Genomic DNA, 21,718 nt, shown 5'->3' with positions numbered 1-21,718 from the left:
CAAGGTGATCAACTGACATTCAGGAGATGGAGAGAACAGTCTTATGATAGTTCCTTATCAGGCGGCTTATTTCCCTTGCTCTAGGAAGAGTTGAAGGTGTTCTCCAAAGGCACAGGTCGGATTGTGGTCAAGCCCTAAATAAGTGGCCCATATGGTGACAAAAATATCCTTGGGGCATTATGTGGTGGAGCTATTCTCCTACACCTTTAACATTTCTTGTAGTTCAGGTCTGCTGGCAAATAAGTTTTTTACTTACATTTTATCTGAAAATGTCTTTGTTTTGCCTTCATTCTTGAATATATTTGCTGAGTATAGAATTCTGGGTTGGCTTTTTCTTCATCACTTTAAAGATGTTGGTCTTTTCTCTTTGGCTTCTGTTGTTTCTGATGTCAGCCATGTTTAAAACTCTTTTCCCCTTTGTATATAAAGTGTTGTTTTCTCTGGCTGCTTTTTTGATTTTCTAATTATATTTGGTTTTCAGCAGTTTGTGATATTTTCAGAATTTTGTTTTCTATCCTCTTGGGGTTTGGTAAGCTTCTTGAATCTTTAAATTTATGTCTTTCTCCAAACTTAGGGACGTTTAAGCCATTGCACATTCAGTGTTTTTTCTACCCCATTCTCTGCCACCTCTCCCTCTAGAACTCTAATTTCATGTATGTTAGACCTTTGAATATTGTCCCATCTGTCCCTGAGGCTCTGTTCATGTTTTCGTTTCCTAATATATTTTTCTCTCTGTTCTTCACATTGGATATTTATATTATTCTATCTTGAGCTTACTGAAACTTTTCCTCTTTTATTTCCATTCTGCTGTTGAACCTATCCAGTGAATTTTTTTTAAATTTCAGATTATTTTTCAATTCTGAAATTTTTATTTGGTTCTTTTTTTTCATGGTTCCTATTTCTCTGCTGTGATTTTCTATCTTTTCATTCATTATAAGCCTTTCTTCTTTTACTTTCTTGAGCAGAGTTATTAATAATCACTTTAAAATTCTTCTCTGCTAATTCCAGCCTCTGGGTCATCTCAGGTTTGTTCTCTGTGGATTTGCTCTTGTAAATGGATCAAAATTTCCTGGTTCATCATAAGTTGAATAACTTTGGATTATATCCTGGATATTTTGAATGGAGACTTTGGATTCTCATTTATTCCTCTGAAAAATATTGATTTCATTGTTTTGGTGGATAGTTAATGTGTTTAGATTCAAACTGTGAACTTTGCCTCTTAAGTGGTAGTTGAAATCTTAGTTCAGGGCTTTGATTTTCAACTGAAGTCTGTCCCATGCATGTGTGGTTAGGGAATCAGCTGAGATTGATACAGAGTCTATAGACAGAAATTGGGGCTCCCTGGGTCTAGCTCTCTCCTTTCTAGGATTCCTCCTTAGTTTCCAATGGCTGTGGTTATCCTAAGCTGTGCCTATAGTTCTTCATACTAGATAGATTGTGAATTTGCTATTGTTGTCTTACTCTTGGTGTCTTGGCTACTTGGCAGCCTTAGTTTGCCCTCATTCTAAAAGCTATAATAATGCGTAATCACCTTGTGCCAACTCCCCTTCAAAATATGTCTGCTTCTGTTCACCCTCTGGTCTCTTCATAGTGTTGTTTTTAATATTTTCCCCTGAGTTTATAATTGCTGTCTACAGGAGGATCAGGATCAATAGGAGTTTACTCAGCCATATCAGAAGCAGAAGAAACTATCCTGCTTAATTTTGATTTCACTATTGCCAATTTGTCCTTAACATGGGATTCTGTCCCAGAAGGGAACTTTGGCAGGTCAGCGTTGAGAGTTCATAGAGGCTAGATTCCACCAGCACCTTCAGTCCTTCTTGCTACAGCCCCGTTGCACTCACTTGCTATTGGAGAATGTATAGCCCCTCCTAGTTTCAGCTGCTAATTCTCAATTGTCCCACCATACTTTCCAGTGAATACCCATTATCTCTTTTTCCTTGTGAGCTCCTATTCTGCTAGTGTTAATTGGCTACCTTTGACTGCAATGTGTAACTATGGGGAGAAACTAAACCTTAAGCCTTGGCTGGTATCCCACAATGAGTTTGATGGGAGAAAATATGCCTCCAAAGAGAAAACCTCTAGTGTTACAAATGGTAACTCAGCCTTGGCATTGCTTTCTTTCAAGAGAAGCCTCTCCCAGTTGTAGTCCTCTAGCTTTCAGGGTACTGGTGTGTGGATGCAGGTAGGAGAAAACTCTTAGGGGCCAGCCAGTCTACATGCATCTGTTACCTAGCACCCATCATCCCAGCCAGCCCTGAGTTCCACCCTAAAGTTACCCTGCCACCCCTGGTGGGCTTTAGTCTACCACTTATATGTCTCCCAATGGCAAAGGGACAGAAAATGGTCATCTCAGGGTAATGATAAGGAGAGAAAGAGGAGCACATTTGAAAAAAATTCCCTTAACTCCAGTCCATTATTCTTGTCTTTCTTTTTTGGGCTGCCTTTTCCCCACTCTTATCTTACTCAGTGTTCTGACCCATCCACCTTTTGTTTTCTTAGAGCTTTCCTCACTGTTTTTATGCTATTTTGATAGAACCATCTCTCTCTGGATTCTGTGACATGTCCAGGGTTGGGTTCTGGAGAAAGGGCCAGTTTGTAATTTGCAATTTTAATAAGAACTGAAATTACTATTTATTTTCATTAAAAGTTAAAAATCCCTAAAAATTTTAGGTATATATTTCAGGACATTGGCACTTAACAACAAGAGATTCCTTCTGAACTCTAGAAGACCTTCAAGAATTTCAAACAATGAAGAATAACTGATCATCAGCTTTGGGTGCTTCCCCAGTTAATGACATAGATATGAGATCACCATCTGGGGTATAGATATAAAATGTGCCTTTGCCGACATACATCCTAACAGTACAGAAGAAAACTTTTATTTTCATAAAATGTCTCATCAATAGGCTGGAAAGTAATGAAGACTTTTCCTGTGGCCTTATTGACCAGACATAAGGCTGTGATTGCAGTATGTTATTTGTTATCTAATAAAACTAACAATATCTGATTATTTTTTCCTTTGCTTATGAGCTTTGCATATAGGCTTATGAGGATAAGTTATAATTTATAGCTTCAAAGGAGATTAGGCTGATAGAAAGTTTGAATTAAAAAAAAGCCATATCAAATTCCTCTAGTTCTTAATTTTGTCTGAGCTATTAAAACCCAATTAGACACAGACCAAATTCTTGTTTATTAGAAGCTTCAGAAGTCTTATAAATGAGTGCTAATGTAGTTATGGGAGTCCATTGCTTTCTACTCCATGCAGTCTTTTGCAAAAAAGCATCACATCATTTTAATAGCAAGTGTGTGTTCCATGAATATACTCATTCACATTGAGAAAACAGCCCCAACCATTTACAATCTAGTGATTCCAACTGTTTAAGCAAATGAGTGCATGAGCCATTAGCCAGCTTCGTTCCTTCTAACATCTTCTCTCTCATTAGTCCTCCATCCCCACCCCATGCCTGTTGAAGCACTATTCATGTTCTCTAGGACCAGATCAAGTAGTATCAAGCCCAATGCCTCCTCCACAAAACAGAATTGATTGCTTCCTCCTTATTCTTCTCTCTAACACCGAGCTCGGAACCTAGCCTGTAGTAAATGTTAGGTGAATGCTGTTAAGAGTAAAACCAATTGTGAAATGTTATCATTTTTGGATATCGACCACAAAGATGGTGCTTTCAAAAAGACCATTCTCCTTTACTGCCAAGACCCAAGCAAGCATGCTAACTAAGATAGACCGCTTGTCAAAGACTTGCTGTGGCTATTTATGTCAGGAGCAGAGGGAACCAAGAAGCATGGCATTTATTGAGCCTGTGGATGCTGGCATTAGCTTGCCTGTGCTTGGGGGAGTAGGGCAAAGTACTCCTGATTTGTGTGCTTGGTCAGGGCACACCGTGGGCATGGAGACAGGCCTCTTCCATCAATCACATGCTTCTACAGGTGCCATTGCCCAACAGTACAGGGGTGGATAACAAATGTGTTTTGGTGATATTTTCAAGGGGAAAAAAGAGTGCTATTAGAATCCAAGGTGTTGATTTTCTTCTATAGAAAACATCCCCCCTTCTGTTTCATCAGAAACCCTTCGAATTTTGAAACCTTTTAAATTAGAAGTATTGGAGATCCCTTTTTAGTTACATTGACAAACGAGTTACTCACCTTTGTCCCTTCCCCGTTATGTTCTTCATTTGAGGAAAACACGATGCTCATTTAACTTTTGCATCCTCAGATTAACTGCAAGTGGAACAACCTAATACATCTCCTCAGTGTTGGAGCTTAAATTTTTAGGACATCATTTTTCATTTTCAGATGGGGCTGACATCAAGAAAGAACAGCAGACCAAGCAGCAACACTATCCTTCTCTGTTTTGCAAAGTATCTCTTGCAAGAAAAGGGCTTGTGAAACTTGGCTCCATTTCCCACAGCCATGGGATAAGGGTCGCATGTAAACAATAATATCCTGTGCTACTTGGGCCTCATTTAACTGTCCTTGTTGCTTTAGAAGGAACTGCCAAGTGGGGTGTTTCTCAAAGCTCATGCTTGACATTCCAGAAATACTGTAGGGTCCACTTCAAAGATGGTACTCCACACACAAAATTTGTGACTGTTGGTGCACTCTTGATGGTCACTGGGCATCACATTGACACATTCTTTTAAATTACATAGGAAATGCACCCTCCACGAAGAATGAATCTGGTACTCTGAAGGTGGGCCTGTCATTGCAGGAGGCCTTTGCATTTACCACTTGGGTGTTTTTCTGGAAAGCTGTGGTAGCTTTGAGCTTAGGATGACCATGTTTGCTGAACTAGGAACAGTGAGATGATTGTTACAAGATAAGCTTTTGGGTTGTTGATAGAGCACTAATCTGGGAGTCAGGAGACCTGGGTTCTACTGCCCAGCTGACTAACTCTTTGGCCTCGTGAAATGTCTTTGGTCTCTCTGGCCTCAGTTTTCAATTTTTGAAATGATGGGATTATACTAGATAATCTCTAAACTCCTATCTGGCTCTAAATTTGATCAGGTGACATAAAACAGTAAATACCAAATAAGAAGTCAGGAAACAAAAGTTTCCAGTCCAGGCTCTGCGACTAACTGTGACTTGGGACAAGTCACTGAGCCTCCCAGCCTCAGGTCTCTATCTCTGGGGAGACTAGTATCTTCTCTACCTGCCTCACCTGGTGGTTGTACCAATCAGGTAAAGAAACATCTTTTTCACTGAGCACTTACTGAGCAACTGCTCTGGGGCACCAGCTTGATAGATGGCAAAGATGTAGAGGTTATTAGATTATCTGTTACTACTAGTAATATTAGCTACAGTTTAGTGAGCTCTTCCTATTACCAGGCACTTAGGTACAATATCCCGTTTAGTCTACATTTTATGGATGAGGAAACTGAAGTTCAAGGAGGTTGAATCACTTCCTCAGGATCATGTAGCTAGGCACAGCTGAAGCTGAAATTTGTACCAGGGTTCTGTTCTTTATTTTAAAAGTTAGAAACATCTCACCTTCTGCCAAGGAGCTCATGTTACTATTATTATTCCTTTTCTGGGCCACAGTACCTGGATCGCATGACCTGGAAGCTGTGTGCCTGTGCGGGGAGGCAGGGAAGGAGACTGGCTGGGCTGGGGCTGAAGGAAAGGTTCTCTTTGCAGACACTGCCTGAGGCAGCACAGTCACTGAAAGGACCTAAGGGGCAGCCTAAGTGCATAAGCCAGAGGAAGTCCAAGTGCATTGCCTGGAGTGAGGGAACAAATGCAGCAGGCATTCAGGTGGTAGCTGGGGGTGGGGGGTGTAGTTGTGAAAGGGAGCAGTGAAATGCCTGGGGCCTGTTGCGGAGACCAGGTATTCTTTGAGGCTAGTTTTGATGTGCTGCTTATGGCCTTCGGTGTGAATAGGCCAGTTCCATTCAAAGAGCCAGGCAGAAGGCAGAACCAGCCTTCGGTTTGCTCACCTATAGAAGAAGGGCATTGGGCTAAATGAGCTCTGTGGGCGTCCTTGTGTCAGACAACCCCTGGGGTCAGCAGTCTGCAGAACCAGCTCCTCCAGGGCTCTGAGCAGTAAACAGTGCTTTTGCTAGGGTGGTGTTCTCTCTTAGAATGTACCCCCAAGTCTCTCAGATGCTAGGATTTTGTTTTGATTATGTCAGGAGCTTCATTGGTAGAACTCCTGCCCCCCACATAGCACACAGCTCAACTGCCTTCCTGCTCTCTTTGCAAATCTCCCCAGGGTGGCTCTACCATCAGAGGAAGTGGTCTTTCCGGCCTTTGGAAGGTTGGCTAACCACACCTAGTTTCCAGAGACATGACCCAGCTCTTTGTGCCTCTGGTTTACTCCTCCAAGTCTGCTGATTCCCTGAACCATACTGGTTCTTTCACCTCTGCTTACTCTAGGGACTGCCCAGCCCAAGAGAGAACAGCCTGATTACTCAAACTTAGGTTGTTAGAAGTGGGTGTCCCTCCTAATGTGGCATTTGTACACTTGGAATGATGGGCTTAATGGCAGAAGCAGGCCAGGTGTGTGTGGGGGGTGGTGGGGAGACTGAGCCCTGGTACTAGATATGGCCACTGACCAGGACACATGCTTGGGTTAAAGACCTTGTTACATGCAGAGACAGGCTAGTAGGTGAGGAGATTGGTGCCACAGTGACATTCTGGGAAATAGCCAACACTAAGGAGTCCAGGGTAACTAGCTCAGTAACAATGGCAAGAACGGACATTTACATGGACAGTGTGCTAAGCACTTAAAATAGATTCACTCTTTTAATCTTCGCAGCAATCCTGTGAGGTAATAGTGCTATTTCCCACTTCATGTTTGAGGAAACTGAGAGACGGAGGGGTTAAGCATCCTGCTCAAGATCACATAGCTAAGGGGTGGGTACGTGGATATTGCTTGGCAGTCATCATCTAGAAGACACAGTCAATTGGCAGTCATCATCTAGAAGACCTGTCCATAGTATCCAAACCCTAGTCACTGGGCCAAGGTACCAGTTCCAGAGAGAAGAATGGACAAAAACAAGGCAGAGCAGAGGGGCTCATCCACCCAACAGTCAGGCATTGAGGGCCATCCTCTGTGCCAGGTGTTGGGGGAAGACACAAGTAAGATAGTATCTCATTTGGGCCAGGGCTCAGTTTGAAAGGGGGCTGATGTTGTAGGCAGGACAACATGTAGAACTTAGGGGTGGGAATCAAGGCAGAAGATCAGCTGTTAAGACTGGGCCAGTCTAAGAGGTGGGCTTGGGAAGAGTTCTGGTCTGGGAGCATCACAGCCGCTCAGGCAGCTGTTTTGGGGGTAGCAGGTCTGGGAGGGAAACCTATTATTAATCCCCCAGCCCTGGGGCTGAGGCTGAGCATTAACCCTGTGCCTGTGGATGGGTTGGTTTGGGAACTGTGTTGGGCCTGAACCTCTAGGTGAAAGGATCAGTGGGTCCAGCAGTGGGGATCTGAGTAGGGTAGAGGAATTGAACTGGGGGCTAATAGAACAAAGCTCAGGAATGACACCCCAGCTCCTGTGGAGCCTGTTTTCTTTCTATCATTCCTTTGGAAGTATTGGGCCCAGCTGTGGTTGAAAGGGAAATGAATTTGGAGCCAGGGGATCTGGGCTCCATATGTTGTAGAAACTGTGATGTCTGAACATTCTTGTTGGGATAGCTGAAATTCTTAGTAGAAATTCCAGGAAGACCAGAGGACATCTGGGAAATATATGTGGATTGAAGTGGAGAGAAATACTTAGTCTTCTGGGGGAAATCTCCAATATCAAGAACCAGATTTTTTAAAATTGTTTTTCCAAAGTGACATATTAATCAAGTAATGTATATAAAAGGCTTTGTAAACTATAGGGCAGGACCCCTATACAAAGCCTTGTTAACATCTTCGTTGTTACAGATCAGGGGACAGGCAACCTCAGCAGTTCACAGGAGGAGATGGAAACATTGCCCCTCCCCACCCCAGCTCCTTCTTTCTACAACCCAAAAGAGTCAATTGGAACAGATTTTTCGTTCTCTGCTGTGTTTACTAGTCTCCCGTACAGCCGTCAGCTAGGGCTACTGCTACCTGCAGGCAGGACCCAGATAGGTACAGGAAGAAGAGGGTAGAGCCCCTTGTCCTTAGCAAGCTCAGCCCATCTCAATTAAGACCCTGAGACCCAGTGAAGTATATAATGCATTAGAGCCATGCCTGGGGGGTCAGGCTGCCTGAGTTCAGATCCTGGCTCTGTGACTGCAGGTAAGTTACTTAATGTCTCTGGGGAACATTTATAAAGTGGGGAAGTTCATATTAGTCTGTCTGCCTCATAGGATTGTTGTGAGGGTTACCTGACTGCCTGGAATGCATTCACTCAGCACCTGGCCCACAGGCAGCTTTTGGTGTTAGCTGCTACTATTCTCCTTCCCCCCTCCCCCGCCTTCTGCCTTCCCCCCTTATCTCCCCCCTCTGCTTTCTTCTCCTGTTTTTCCTCCACCTTCATCTTCAGAGGGCTTTCTAGAACCTCAAGCTAGTGGCATGGTTGGCCTGGTTGGCTGTCAGGGCTCTGAGCTGAGTTTGAGTAACTAGATCTGAGTCCCTGAACCCCTGTATTCAGAGCATGAGCCCTCTAGGGTCGACTTTGCCTGGCCCTTGCCACTGGCCCTCCCATCCCCGGTGACCGAGGCCCTGCCCCTTGACCTCAGAGCTCCTTGATGCCAGTCACTAGCTATCCCAACACACTTGTTGGATATGTTTTCTTTTTTGGGTAATTGTGGTCCACACAGCAGTGATCCTTACCTGCCACCTTACACAGTGATTCCACACAGTGACTTCTAATGAGCCTAATACCTCAGTGAAACTTTCCAACTGCCCTATGAAGTTGCATAGCTCATTTATTCATTTGGCAAATGCTCATTGAGCACCTGCTGTGCGCCTCTAGGGATTCAACCAGGGTGGCACAGTAGAAATAAAATGGGGAGTCGTAGAAGAGGCATTCAGGCAGTTTGACAGAGTGGATAAAACCCGAAATCCTGATTCTCACAAACCGGCCCTTAAACTGGCCCTGCCACTCACAGCTGTATGGCCTTAGGCCAGTCAATCTATCTCCCCGTACTCCATTTTCTTATATGTAAAATGGGCATATGAATAGTCCCCATCTCACGGGGCTTCCTTACTAGCTTCAATTCCTGCTCTGCACTTTCAGATAATTTGTACATTTATTTTTAGTTCATATCTCAATATATTGTGATTCTGTCTGCCTTCCAAGCTATATTCTGAGCTCTGGTGGGCAGGAACCACTTGTTTATGTTTGTATCTCTAGCGCCTCCCTTAGTGCCTGGCCCAAAATATGTAAGCTGTTGCTGAAATGTTAACACTATGTGGTAATTATTTTTCCAGGTCTGTCTTCCTCATTAAGCTATGAGCTTCTGGGGGCAGATATTTTGTCTCAGTATATGCAGAACATAGCGGGTCTGGCAGGATGTAGTGGGTGTGGCTTAAAGTAGGGACTCAGGGAATGCTGGTTAAATGAGTGGTAGAGTGAGGGAAGGAATGAATGAGGAATAGAGGGAGACTGATGACTAAGACTAAGACACTTTCTTATAGGCCTGCTACTATTATTGAGGTAATGCTCAGCTTGGAATTAATTTGGAAATATAGTAGGAATGTGAGATAAGGGCTAGCTTCATTTTCTGAGGCCTGATTCTCCTCAGTCTTGTTCCAGAATTTAACACCGTTGATGACCTTTTCCTTGAAATGCTTTCCTTCTTTAGCCTCTTTAAGAGCAAACTTTTTTGGGTTTCCGTCATGCCTTTCTGACCCCGTCCTTGTTCCTTGTTTTGTTGTTGTTGAGCCTTCTTCCTCTTGCTTCCTCACCAGAACTTCTTCCACCTCCACTACTGACACCCCACTGTAATGTAAATGTTCTCTAGGCTTTGGACCAGGCCCTGTCCTCTCCTTTGATGTGTAAAAATTCTTATCCTTTTTCCTCCAAACTGACCTCTCTCCCCATCTTCTCTTTTCTCAGCCTCTCAATATTTTTTAGTGCATAAGGAGTAGGTATGAGTATATATTTTTAAACTACTATGCTATTATCACATTTAACAAAATTAGCAATAATTATTAATATCATTTCATACCCAATCCATATTCAGATTTCCCTGATTTTCTCAAGGATGTCATTTTATAATTAGCTTTTTAAAATTAGAATCCAAATAGGGCCCACACACTCCATTTGGCTCTGTCTCATAAGTCTCTTATTGCTTTTGAGTCATTGGAGAAACCAGGTCATTTGCCCTGAAGAATGTCTCACATTCTCAATTTATTTGTTTTCTCATATTGTCATTTAACTTGTTTCTCTATCCCCTGTATTTCCTGTAAACTGGTAGTTATGTCTAGAGGCTTTGATTAGATTCAGGTTGAAGTTTTTGGGTAAGAATACTTCACAGCCAGTGCTGTGTACTTTCTATTACATCACCTCATGAGGCAAATCATATCTGGTTGCCCCACTTTTAGTGTTACTAGATTGATCAGTGGGTTTAAATGGTGTCACCTGGAGCCCTCCATTATCAAGGTCCCCATCAACCCTTCACCTAATGGTTTTAACAACCATTGATGATTACTGTTTGGGTCCATTATTTCATTAAGAGTTGCAAAATGGCATTGTTCTAATTCTGTTATGGCTTCTGCATTCACTATTTGGGATTTTTGTATCAAGAAGAATTTTATTCTTCAACCATTTAGTTACCTTGAGTTAGTGTATACCAAAAAAAGGGGCAGGATAAATATTTGATACCTTCCCTTATAAAAACATCAATTTTCAGAATGAGTTGGTATCCTAGCAACCTTCAATGGTGACCAATCAAGTATTGTTATGAACTCAGATTTTTATATATTTAGTGTGTTTCAATCTATTGTAGTCATTATTCAATTTGTTGCTAAAATTATTTCATCTTAGGCCAGTGGGGGTCCTTTCAAGTTGGCTTGTTTCCTTTTGTCATGATAGATTTCTTGATTTTTGGTTTGTTTTCAGGCTCATCTCGTGCAATTCCAAACCCAGACCTGGAGTCAACCATTTTGCCGAGGGGCTCTTGTTCCTTTTGATGGGAAATGGTATTAAGAGAGCCCAGTCTGAAGGCTGGGTTTCCTCACTGCAGCTAGGTTGTCAAGTCTTTTCTTTTTAGTGAAAGAGCTAGAAAATGCCTATTTTTTTTTTCCAAAAGGAAGCGTGATGAATTCCTACTGATATTTCAAAGCTGAATTTAAGAGTATAGGGCTTTTCCTTAACATGTTTGATTTTGTAACTGTATCTCATTTCTCTCACTCTGAAAGTCTTGGTTCCTAATGACATTCTGTAATTACTTGCATTACCCTATATTATATCTGTAACAATTTCAAAGGAGCAATTCCAATGTTACTACTAAGATTACTGAATGCAGTTTAAGATTTCTTTGCTTTTCCTTTTGCCCTTAGAATAAATCCTACTAGGGAGGTAGTCAAAGTATTGTGTTTCAAAGTCCCTTGAAAAGTAATTTCTTTCTCTGTGTGGTTATGTTACCAACTTGATACACAGTTTGATTCATTTGCTCCGTTTTTTCTCAGTTTTGCAGATTGTTTTCTTCCTTTTTGAAATTTAATTTTACATTTAATTTATATGAAACATTTACAGAGTTCCAAAGTCAAAACCATATAACAGGAGATATTCTAAATGTCTTGCTTCCATCCTGCCCCCATTCTTTTTTCTCCCTCCCTCTATAGTAACCGTGTTTAATTAGGTTTTGGCTTATCCATCCATTATATATTTGAATATTAAACAAAAGAGAATAAGTAATTGTATTTCACCCCCATATCTTACACAAATGTAACAAGTACTGTAAAAACTGTTCTGGTCCCTTTTCTTACTCAACATTCTAGAGATCATTCTGTGTCAATGTATGGAGATCTTCCTTGTTCTTGTTTTGTGACTGTATAGTATGCTATCCTAAAGAGGAACTGTACTTTGTTCAGCTGGTCAGTCCCTGCTGACAGATATTTGTATTAATTCTAGTCTTTTTCAATTACAAAGAATGCTACCATAAGTAGTGGAGGTATTTGTCTCATGATTCTCTTCACTCCAAGCCTCAGTGGCATTCTTAACTCTCCCTTCTGCCTCCTTTTGTACACCTAATCACTTCTGAACCCTGGTGATTCTTCCTTTGCACTCTTCTCTGTTTCTGCCTTTCTATCCCTTATGCTGTCACCGAGTTTTAGACACTAGTTGTTGTTGCCTGGATCATAGCAATAGCAGTGGAATCCCTTCTTATTTTTCTCCTCAGTCCAGTCTGTGCTGCACACCATGGCCAGATTCATTTCCTAAAATATTGCTTTCATCATAATCTCTTCTCACTCTACTCAAAAATCTTCAGTAGTAGCATAAAATCCAAATTCTGTAGTTTGGCATTCAAGGGCCTCCATGGACTGAGCCAAATCTCCTTTCCTGGTATTCATTCCCTCTGCTTTGGTCCATGGATACATTGCTCTGCATATTTGATTTCCCAAATATCACATTAATTATTATCTTTATACCTTACCTATTCTTCAAAGTTACACTTAAATTCCAGATCTTTGGAAATCCTACTGGAAACCTCTGCCAAAGCTCTCTCTCTCTCTCTCCCTTGAGCTTCTACTCTTTGTGATATCCATTTGAAACTGAGCAGACTTAGTCCCTCGCCAAATGGAAAGATCTCTTGAGTCCGTCTGGTCACTACCGTAAGATCTAAGAAATTCATCGATACATTCATCAAGCATTAACTGAACATCAGAATAGCATCCAAAGGTGAGGGACCTTTGGATTGGTTAGGGTTCTTTCTGATAATGACCAAGAAGAATGTGGGATTCTATCTGTCTGGAGGCACAGCTAGGAATATGTTCCAGGGTGGCAATACATGACGGAGAGATATAGTCATAGACTGTGTAGATTGTCCCTTCCAAAGGTGGATTTAATACCACTTCCAGGAGAAGAAATCAGACTTGATTCTGGGGGAAAGGATGTGTTTAATAGGTACTGAGTAAAAAGGTCTCAAATCCTGGAAAGGGCACTGCTTTTTCCACCTTCCCCCATTAGGATAAAACATGGCATTTTGTTTCTTGAGGACCTAGAACTCATATAAACCTGACATTATCTTGGCCACCAGCTATGTGACAGGCTGGTTGGCCAATCTCACATTATAGAACACTGCTTCCTTTCTGTACTTTTGTTGGGTTCATTAACCTTAATTTCTTAAAGTTCCTTTTAAAACTTCACCATCTGGAGCTAGAACTATTTTTGGTTTATTTATTTACAATTTATCCTCTTTACTTCCAAAAGGATTTGAAGAAGCTTGCAAGTTTAAACATAATGCAAAGTAAGACATAGAACAGAATTGTCTATTTTAAGCCGTAGGTATTACCAGATACCTTGGTTGAGTGGAATGTTATGGTTGTTAAGCACTGACTATGACTCTGAATTTTTTGGCAGTCAAGTGTAAGGGTTACACTGTTATATATTTACCTGAGAACTAGAAAGCAGATATATTCCTCTTTAAAGATCAACTTCTCCCTGACATGAAACTCATATTGGGATTTGTCACATGAACCTTGTATAAGCACATTAGGTAACACAGTGACTCATGTTTTTAACTTTAATTTTTACAAATTAAACACAGAATATAATGCAGAAATACCCATCAAATCATCACTGTTTATATTGATTGAATTAGGGTTTTGTTTTTGTTGTTATTTGTTTGAAAAATTAATTCAACTTTCAAACACTGCTAGCAGACCCCCACTTGGGGAAGCTGTTTGGCAGTATCTACTAAAGCTAAACAAATGCCTACCCAATGACCCAGCAATTCCACTGCATGTGTTCACTGAAATATATTTACAAGAATGTCCATTAGAGCATTATTTAGTACCAGTCAAATAATTGGAACAACTCAAATATCCATTAGTAGTGAATATATGAATGAATTGTGCATTTATACAATGGAATACTCTATAGTAATGAAAATGAACAAATTAGAGCTACATGCAAGAACATGGGAGAAGCTTTTTTTAAAGATTTTATTTATTTATTTATTTGAGAGAGAGAGCAGAGTGAGAGAGAGGGAGAGAGAGAGCACAAGTGGTGGGGGGAGGGCAGAGGGAGAGGCAGACTCCATGCTGAGCAGGGAGCCGGATGTGGAGCTCAATCCCAGGACCCTGGGGTCATATCCTGAGCTGAAGGCAGACCCTTGACCGACTGAGCCACCCAGGTGCCCCTGGAAGACTCTTATAAACATCATATTTGTTAAAATAAATCAGACCCTAAATAATACATGCTGTCTGATTCAATTTCTATAAAGTTCAAAAACAGACAAAACTAAACTGTGATATTAAAAATCAGGATAAGAGGTAATTTTCAAGAGGGAGGAAAGGAAAATGATGGGGGCATGATGGGGCTTCTAGAGATGGTGATGTTCTATTTTGGTGCCCAAGTAGTGGTTACTAGAGTGTGTTCACGTTATACTAATTTATTGAGCTGTACAAGTATGAGCTTTGCACTTTTCTACATGTGTGTTATGCTTCAGCAAAAGTTTAAATGTGAATACATGTACATAATAAGATTTCAAACTATATAGAAAAGTATATAATGAAAATGAAGTCACTGTTCTACTCTAAATTCCCATTCCCTCTCATCACAGTCTATAACTATTGCCAGTTTCTTGTAACACCTAATTATTCTTCTAGAAATGTCCTGTAATAAAAACACAGTGGTGTGTATGTATCTATCGGTATATCTCTATTCCTTTTTGTTATTTACAAAAATGGAAGCACACTGTATACATTATTCTGACACATGATTTTTTCACATAACACTGTGTCTTGGACATCTTTTTCTATCAGTGCATAGAAAATATCTACCTTCTTCTTTGTAATGGCTCCGTAAAGTATTCCATTATGAGGATGCACCATGTTTAACCAATCCTCTATTAGTGGATATTTAAGATTTTCCACTTTTTAAAATATTACAATGATACATTAAACATATTTTTACACAGGTCCTTGCACACGCGTATGGGGCATAGGGGCATCCTTTTGTTAAATTGTCTAATTGTAGGTTTTCCTGTTTGTCCTCCAGTATTGAAGTAGATCGTTGAGTCTGGTTTAGCACCTGATGAAGAGAAGACCTTGTAGGTATGAGCTAAATTGAGTGACATATGTGCCTTTTAAAGCACCAGAATCACAGTGAGATGATCACTCTGAGAGGCACATGAGGACCAAGGTTTGTGAGGGAGTAACAGAACCACAACTTCCACCTTACATTCTGTCTAAGGCATAGCAGGGTCCTGGAGCAGAATGGTTGGTATAACCTGGACACCATTTCAGTTCTTGTCTTTTGTCTCTCTCAACTCTGTCTTCTAACTTTCTGTTTATGTCTTTGTCACTCTTTCTTTCTGTCTCCCCTTTTCCCCCTCTCCCTCTCTATATGCTGAATGCCTATGATTAAATTGGTATAACTCATGTGTGCATATTCTGTGCTTCTGCTGTATATCCATTGGATCAATTCCAAGAAGTGGGATTTGGGCACATATATATGTATGCATGTATTTTCAAATCATATGCGTGTGTGTTTTATTTTTTTTTAAGATATTTATTTATTTGACAGAGAGAGACACAGCAAGAGAGGAAACACAAACAGGGGGAGTGGGAGAGGGAGAAGCAGGCTTCCCGCGGAGCAGGGAGCCCGGTGTGGGGCTCGATCCCAGGACCCTGGGATCATGACCTGAGCCGAAGGCAGACGCTTAACGACTGAGCCACCCAGGCGCCCCAACGTGTGTGTTTTATATAGATACATCTTTTTATTATGAAAATTTCAAACATATACAAAAGCAGATAGAATTCTATAACAAGGGGCACCTGGGTGGCTCAGTCTGTTAAACGTTCAACTCTTGATTTCAGCTCAGGTCATGTCCAGCTCAGGGGCATGAGACTGAACCCTGCGTCAGGCTCCCTGCTCAGTGGGGAGTCTGCTTGAGATTCTCTCTCTCCCTCTCCCTCTGTCCCTCCCCCACACACATGCATGCTCTCCCCCTGCTTTTGCTCTCTAAAATAAATGAATCTTTAAAAAAAAAAGAATTCTGTAACAAGACATAACAAGACTCCTGTACCCATCACCCAGCCTCAAAAATGATCAACCCATGGCCACTGTCATCTATACCACACCCACTTTTCCTCTTTTTGTAATATTTTGAAGCAAGTCACAGACATCATAACACTTTATCTGAGTGGTTCAGTATGTATTTCTAAAGGATTGGGACTCTTAAAAAAATACACAATGCAATTATCACACCTCAAAATGAACAAAATTTCATTAAAATCAACAAATATCCAGTCAATGTTCTAGTTTCCAATTGTCTTACAGTTGGGATAAATGGATTATTTGTTTGACTAAAACTCTATGTAAGGGCTAGATACTGTAATTGATTGAAAAAAAAATAATAGCCTTTTAGTCTCTTTTAATCTGTAGGTTCCCCTTCAATCTTTTTTCTTCTTGCAATTGGTTTTTGGAAGAAAATGGATTGTTTTTCCCTGTAGCATTTTCCACACTCTGGATTTTGCTGATTGCATGCCCATTGTTAAGTTTAATACTTATGTAGTCCAAGTATCCTCAGACTTCTGTGTTTTCTCTAAATTAGTGGTTGATTTTAGAGGCTTAATTAGATTCAGGTTTAAGTTTTTTTTAGCATTTTGTTTTGTTTTTAATGAGGCTACTTCATACATGATTTTGTGCTCTCCATGAAGTGACATATACTATCTGGTTTTCTCTACTTTTTTTAAAGATTTTATTTATTTATTTATTTGAGAGAGAGAGTGAACATGAGTGGGGGGAGGAGCAGAGGGAGAGGGACAAGCAGACTCTGTGCTGAGCACAGAGCCTGACGTGGGGCTCGATCCCATGACCCTGAAATCATGACTTGAGTCAAAATCAGGAGTTGGACATTTAACTGACTGAGCCACCCAGGTACCCTGGTTTTTTCGACTTTTATAGTAGCCATTGGTGATCAAGTCTAGATTCATTAATCATTAAGGGTTGCAAGATGGTGATGTTTTTCTTTTATTATTCCTTCTTTATTTATCAGCTAGAATATGTCTATACATCTACTACTTGGTTACCCAGGGTACAGTTTGTATAAGAAGGCAAGATAAATGCCTGTTTCAAAACAATAAGCTAGTTTGCCAGCATCCAGTAATAAAGGCAATGAGTGATTATTTTTTAAAGTATAATCATGAATTAATGGACTTAAACATATTTGATGTGTTTTAATACATTGTTCTTATTCATATTGAGTCTTGCATTAGCCATTGGGAAACTCTTAAGTGGTTCATTGAGTCTTTTTTACATGACCCTAGTAGTCTTTGAAAATTTTCTTGCTAGGTATGAGATAGTCTAGGATCATCATGTACATTTCCTGCTCCAGATATGAAGAACCATATTTATAGATGTCAACATAGTATAGTGAAAAAGGCACACAGAGGGACTGGGATTGAATCCTGGCCCTACCTCATACTGCCTGTATGGACATGGACAAGCTACTTAATATCTACCATCTTAAGTTTCTTCATTTTTAACATAAACTAATGGCACCTATCTCCCATGGTTTTTTGGAGAGTTAAAATTATATATATATTAATTATATATACACACACAGACACACACACATGTAGTAGGTACTCGGAAATTCATGTTCCTTCTCCATTTCCTGTTCTCTTCTTACTCAAGTGAAAATATCACTTAAGCTTCTGTGTTTACAGGATGGAGTGTTCTCTTTCACATATGGCAGACACTCAATACATACTTGCAAACTGACTTTGAGGATAGATGTCATCAAGTAGTTGATGCCAACACATGTTAAGCTCTATGAAAGTAGGCATTGTCTCAATGACATTGTTTTTTAAAGAGTGTTTTTCCTTTATTTTTTCAGAGTGCTCATTCACAAATATTAATAAATAAATCCCTTCTCACCATGGTGAATTGAGGTGTGATGATAATACCAGCTTTCAGTTGTGTTAAAGAAAGAAGAGAAGCATAGATAATTCAAAAGGATAATCCAAGTTCGTGAGTCACTCCAAAGTCACTCATTTCAGTTTGAAACACATTATCTGATATATATATATATATATATAGCTGATTTCCCTTCTTAAATTAGCTTTACTTACACTACTATTAAAATGGCATTTCATTCCTCAAGGTCACAGCAGCTAGAGAGGGTAATAAGTCCAAATGTACTGAACAAGCCACAGAAGCCAACTTGGGATGAGGTGTTTACCCTAGGTATTCTGCCCTGATACTCGTGTTGCTATGGTGCTGTCCTCAATTTAGGATCAGAATTAGGAAATTGTCGGGGCGCCTGGGTGGCTCAGTCCGTTAAGCGGCTGCCTTTGGCTCAGGTCACGATCTCGGGGTCGTGGGATCAAGTTATGCGTCGGGCTCTCTGCTTAGCGGGGAGTCTGCTTCTCCCTCGCCCTCTGTGTGTGCACGCTCTCTCTCTCAAATAAATAAATAAAATCTTAAAAAAAAAAAAAAAGGAAGAATTAGGAAATTGTCAGGCAGTCTCAATGTTCCAGCCCTGGCAGCCAGGGGAACAGCAGTGACTGCAAAGGGCATAACCTTTTGACAATTAACTAAAAGATAGTGAATAAGGGTGGAAAGAGTGGTGAGGAAGAGCCTTCTCAATTAAGTAGTATCCTGTGATGGTCTTCAGCTCAGAGTCAGATCTAGGGTGATTTGGATTTTGAGAGAGCTTGCTGGAGAATTCTTTTGCCTGGTGGCTGCTTCCCCCAAAGTACCCAATGACCAAGTCATTACATGGCACTATTCACTCAGAAGGTACTAGCTTTTGAGTAGGGAAAGCTGTTTGACTACCTACCCATAGGTCCCATTCTCCAAGCTCTTTGTCTCATGGTGGGGCAGAAGCAGCTGGCTGAGGTGGCGGGAAAGCCCACTTGTGGTATTTCCTGAGAGATAAGCTCTGGGACTATGTCTTGTCTCAGGCTGGCTACCCAGGATCCCTTTTCCCATAAGCCCCAGGGGTGAACTCCTAATAAACATAAAGGCTTTCTTTGTGCAAGAGCGTTTAGAGGCTCTTTCCGTGCGTTCTGACATTGAATCCTCATAGCCAGTTATGGCAGTGTGGGTATTAGATACAAATTTGATAGATAAAGAACTGAACATTCAGAGAGATTTGCCTGGCTACTCTTATCCCAGGTTCCACTTCCAGGCTAATACTTTTTTCATTTTAGGGACTTCACTGCCAATCAGCCCCTAATGAGAAGTAGGCAGGGGAGAGCAAGGATACCAAATAGGGAAAGGTGATCAAGGTTTTGGAAGCCTCACGCAGTTTTTGTCTCATTTAATCCCTGTTCCATCTCTTCTTGTGGATCTGAAGTCTCCTAGCCCTGAAGTTAAAATTCTAAACCCATGATCTGACAACAACAAATATATTTAGGGCTGGATTAATGAGGCCTACTATTGGAAGTGGGTCTGTCCCAGGAAATCTGGTATTTTTGGTTAACATAGTTTTGAGTCCTCGCTGACTCTTTTCCTGCCCTCTTGTCATTTACTCCAGTGGCCTCCCAGGAACAGTAAGTGACCACTGGGACTCATGGGTAGAGTATGGTTGGGCTGCTAGCTGAACCCTAGGCAGACTAAACCTGCATTCTACATTGTTCTAACCAATTTGAGCCACAATACTTCAGTGATTGATGATGGAACATAAAGGTGTGTCTCCATGTAAGATTGTAGTCTAATAGAGAAGGAAACAAATGCGGATATGAAATATTTAACTTGAGAAGCAACAAGCTAATCAGACCCATGGAAGCATTATGTCAATGTCAAGTAATTGTCAGGAGTAGAAATTATTTAAATACACACTCAGTATATTTAGTATTTTTCTTGTTTGTTTTATTTGTGGTTAAGGATTGCAGATAAATGAGGGGGGAAAATGAGAAGGAAAGATACCACTGAGGTTTTACCTCATCTCAAAAGATTATTTTCATCACAGGACTTCTGTAGAATAAAAAATAACCGTTGTTAAATAGAAAAAACATTTTTGAAATAGGAGTCAACTTAGGAAAGATTTTCTTTGGAAATAACATTAAACATTGTATTTTAAAAATACTCTTTATCCTATTTTCAGGCTGCTCACTCATGCCTGCTTTCTGTCAATACTAAACAGAGTAATAATAAATCTTGCTCTCTTAACAGAATTACTCTTTTTACTCTGTCATTTTTTCTAACCACTTTAGATCACAATACTTTGCTCATGTGTGTGTGTGTGTGTGCGCGTGTGTGCGTGTGCATGTGTGTGTGTTTTAGCTTAAAGACCAACTATTTTGAAATTAGATTTAATTCATTATCTCTGAAACCTGAAAGCCCCACAGCTCTGGGTGTTTCTGTAGAAAGTCCCCCACCTTGCCAGAAGGGCATGATGAAATGTCAGAGGGGTGGCTGTTCATCTTTCCATTTATGGACTTATTGTCTTTGACATCCTTTATACTACTTGATCATTCTCTGCTTGGGCCAATTAACACAAGGACAAAGAGACCTTATTGCCATTCTTTCATCATTTTACAGGATCTCACCTTCACAACCTCCTCTTTGATACTATTGCCCAGCTGGGGACATGCACATAGCTTCCACTCACCATACTACATGAGATGCATCTTAGGTGCATGTCCCTGAGCTAACAAAGATCTTTCAGCAAAGATCTAGAGCAGGGGTTGGCAAACTATGGACCACAGGTCAAATCCAGCCCACCTCCTGCTTTTGTAGTTTTATAGGCACACAGCCACACACATTTGTTTACATATTGCCCATGACTGCTTTCATGATACAACAGCAGAGCTGAGTAGTTGCCAGAGACCAAATATCTCCCCCAAACTGAAATATTTACTGTGTGGCTCTTCAGAAAATGTTTGCCAACCTCTGTTCTATAAAACAGATGTCCGCCATAACTTGTACCCAAGACATCTTGAGGAGTGTTTGCAGGTATTTTAGAGGTGAGAGCAAAAGACTATGATGAAAATATACCAAGATCTCTAACCTGGGAGCAACAAAAGGGGTTCCAGTGTTCCAGTCCCTGTTCTGTCACTATTTGAATCAGTTTGGGCAGATCCCATTTCTTTCCTGTCCCAAGTTTTCCCCAAAGGTTAAATGAAAGAATTGAAATAGGTGATGTATAGGGGCCCTTCCAACTCTGAGATTCTGTGGTTCCAATGTTTAGTTTAGTAAGATCTTTTGTAATATGCAGATACATATATACTTTGAGACTACAGGATGCCCCATTTTTTTTAAAACCTTTTTATTTTGAGATAATTTTATTTTTTTTAAAGAGTTTATTTATTTATTTATTTATTTATTTATTTATTTATTTATTTATTTATCAGAGTGAGAGAGGGCACAAGCAGGGGGAACAGCAGGCAGAGGGAGAAGCAGGCTCCCCGCTAAGCAAGGAACCTGATGCAGGACTCGATCCCAGGAAATAACATTAAACACTGAGCTGAAGGCAGACACTTAACCAACTGAGCCACCCAGGCATCCCTTGAGATAATTTTAGATTTACAGAAAATTTATAAAAATGCCACAGAGAAGGGCGCCTGGGTGGCTCAGTTGGTTGAGCGACTGCCTTCAGCTCAGGTCATGATCCTGGAGTCCCGGGATCGAGTCCCGCATCGGGCTCCCTGCTCGGCAGGGAGTCTGCTT

Source organism: Mirounga leonina, unplaced genomic scaffold (assembly GCF_011800145.1).
Source record: "Mirounga leonina isolate KUSES-001 unplaced genomic scaffold, KU_Mleo_1.0 Mir_101799, whole genome shotgun sequence".
In the NCBI taxonomy this organism is placed as follows: Eukaryota; Metazoa; Chordata; class Mammalia; order Carnivora; family Phocidae; genus Mirounga; species Mirounga leonina.
This window is presented reverse-complemented; position numbering follows the sequence as displayed.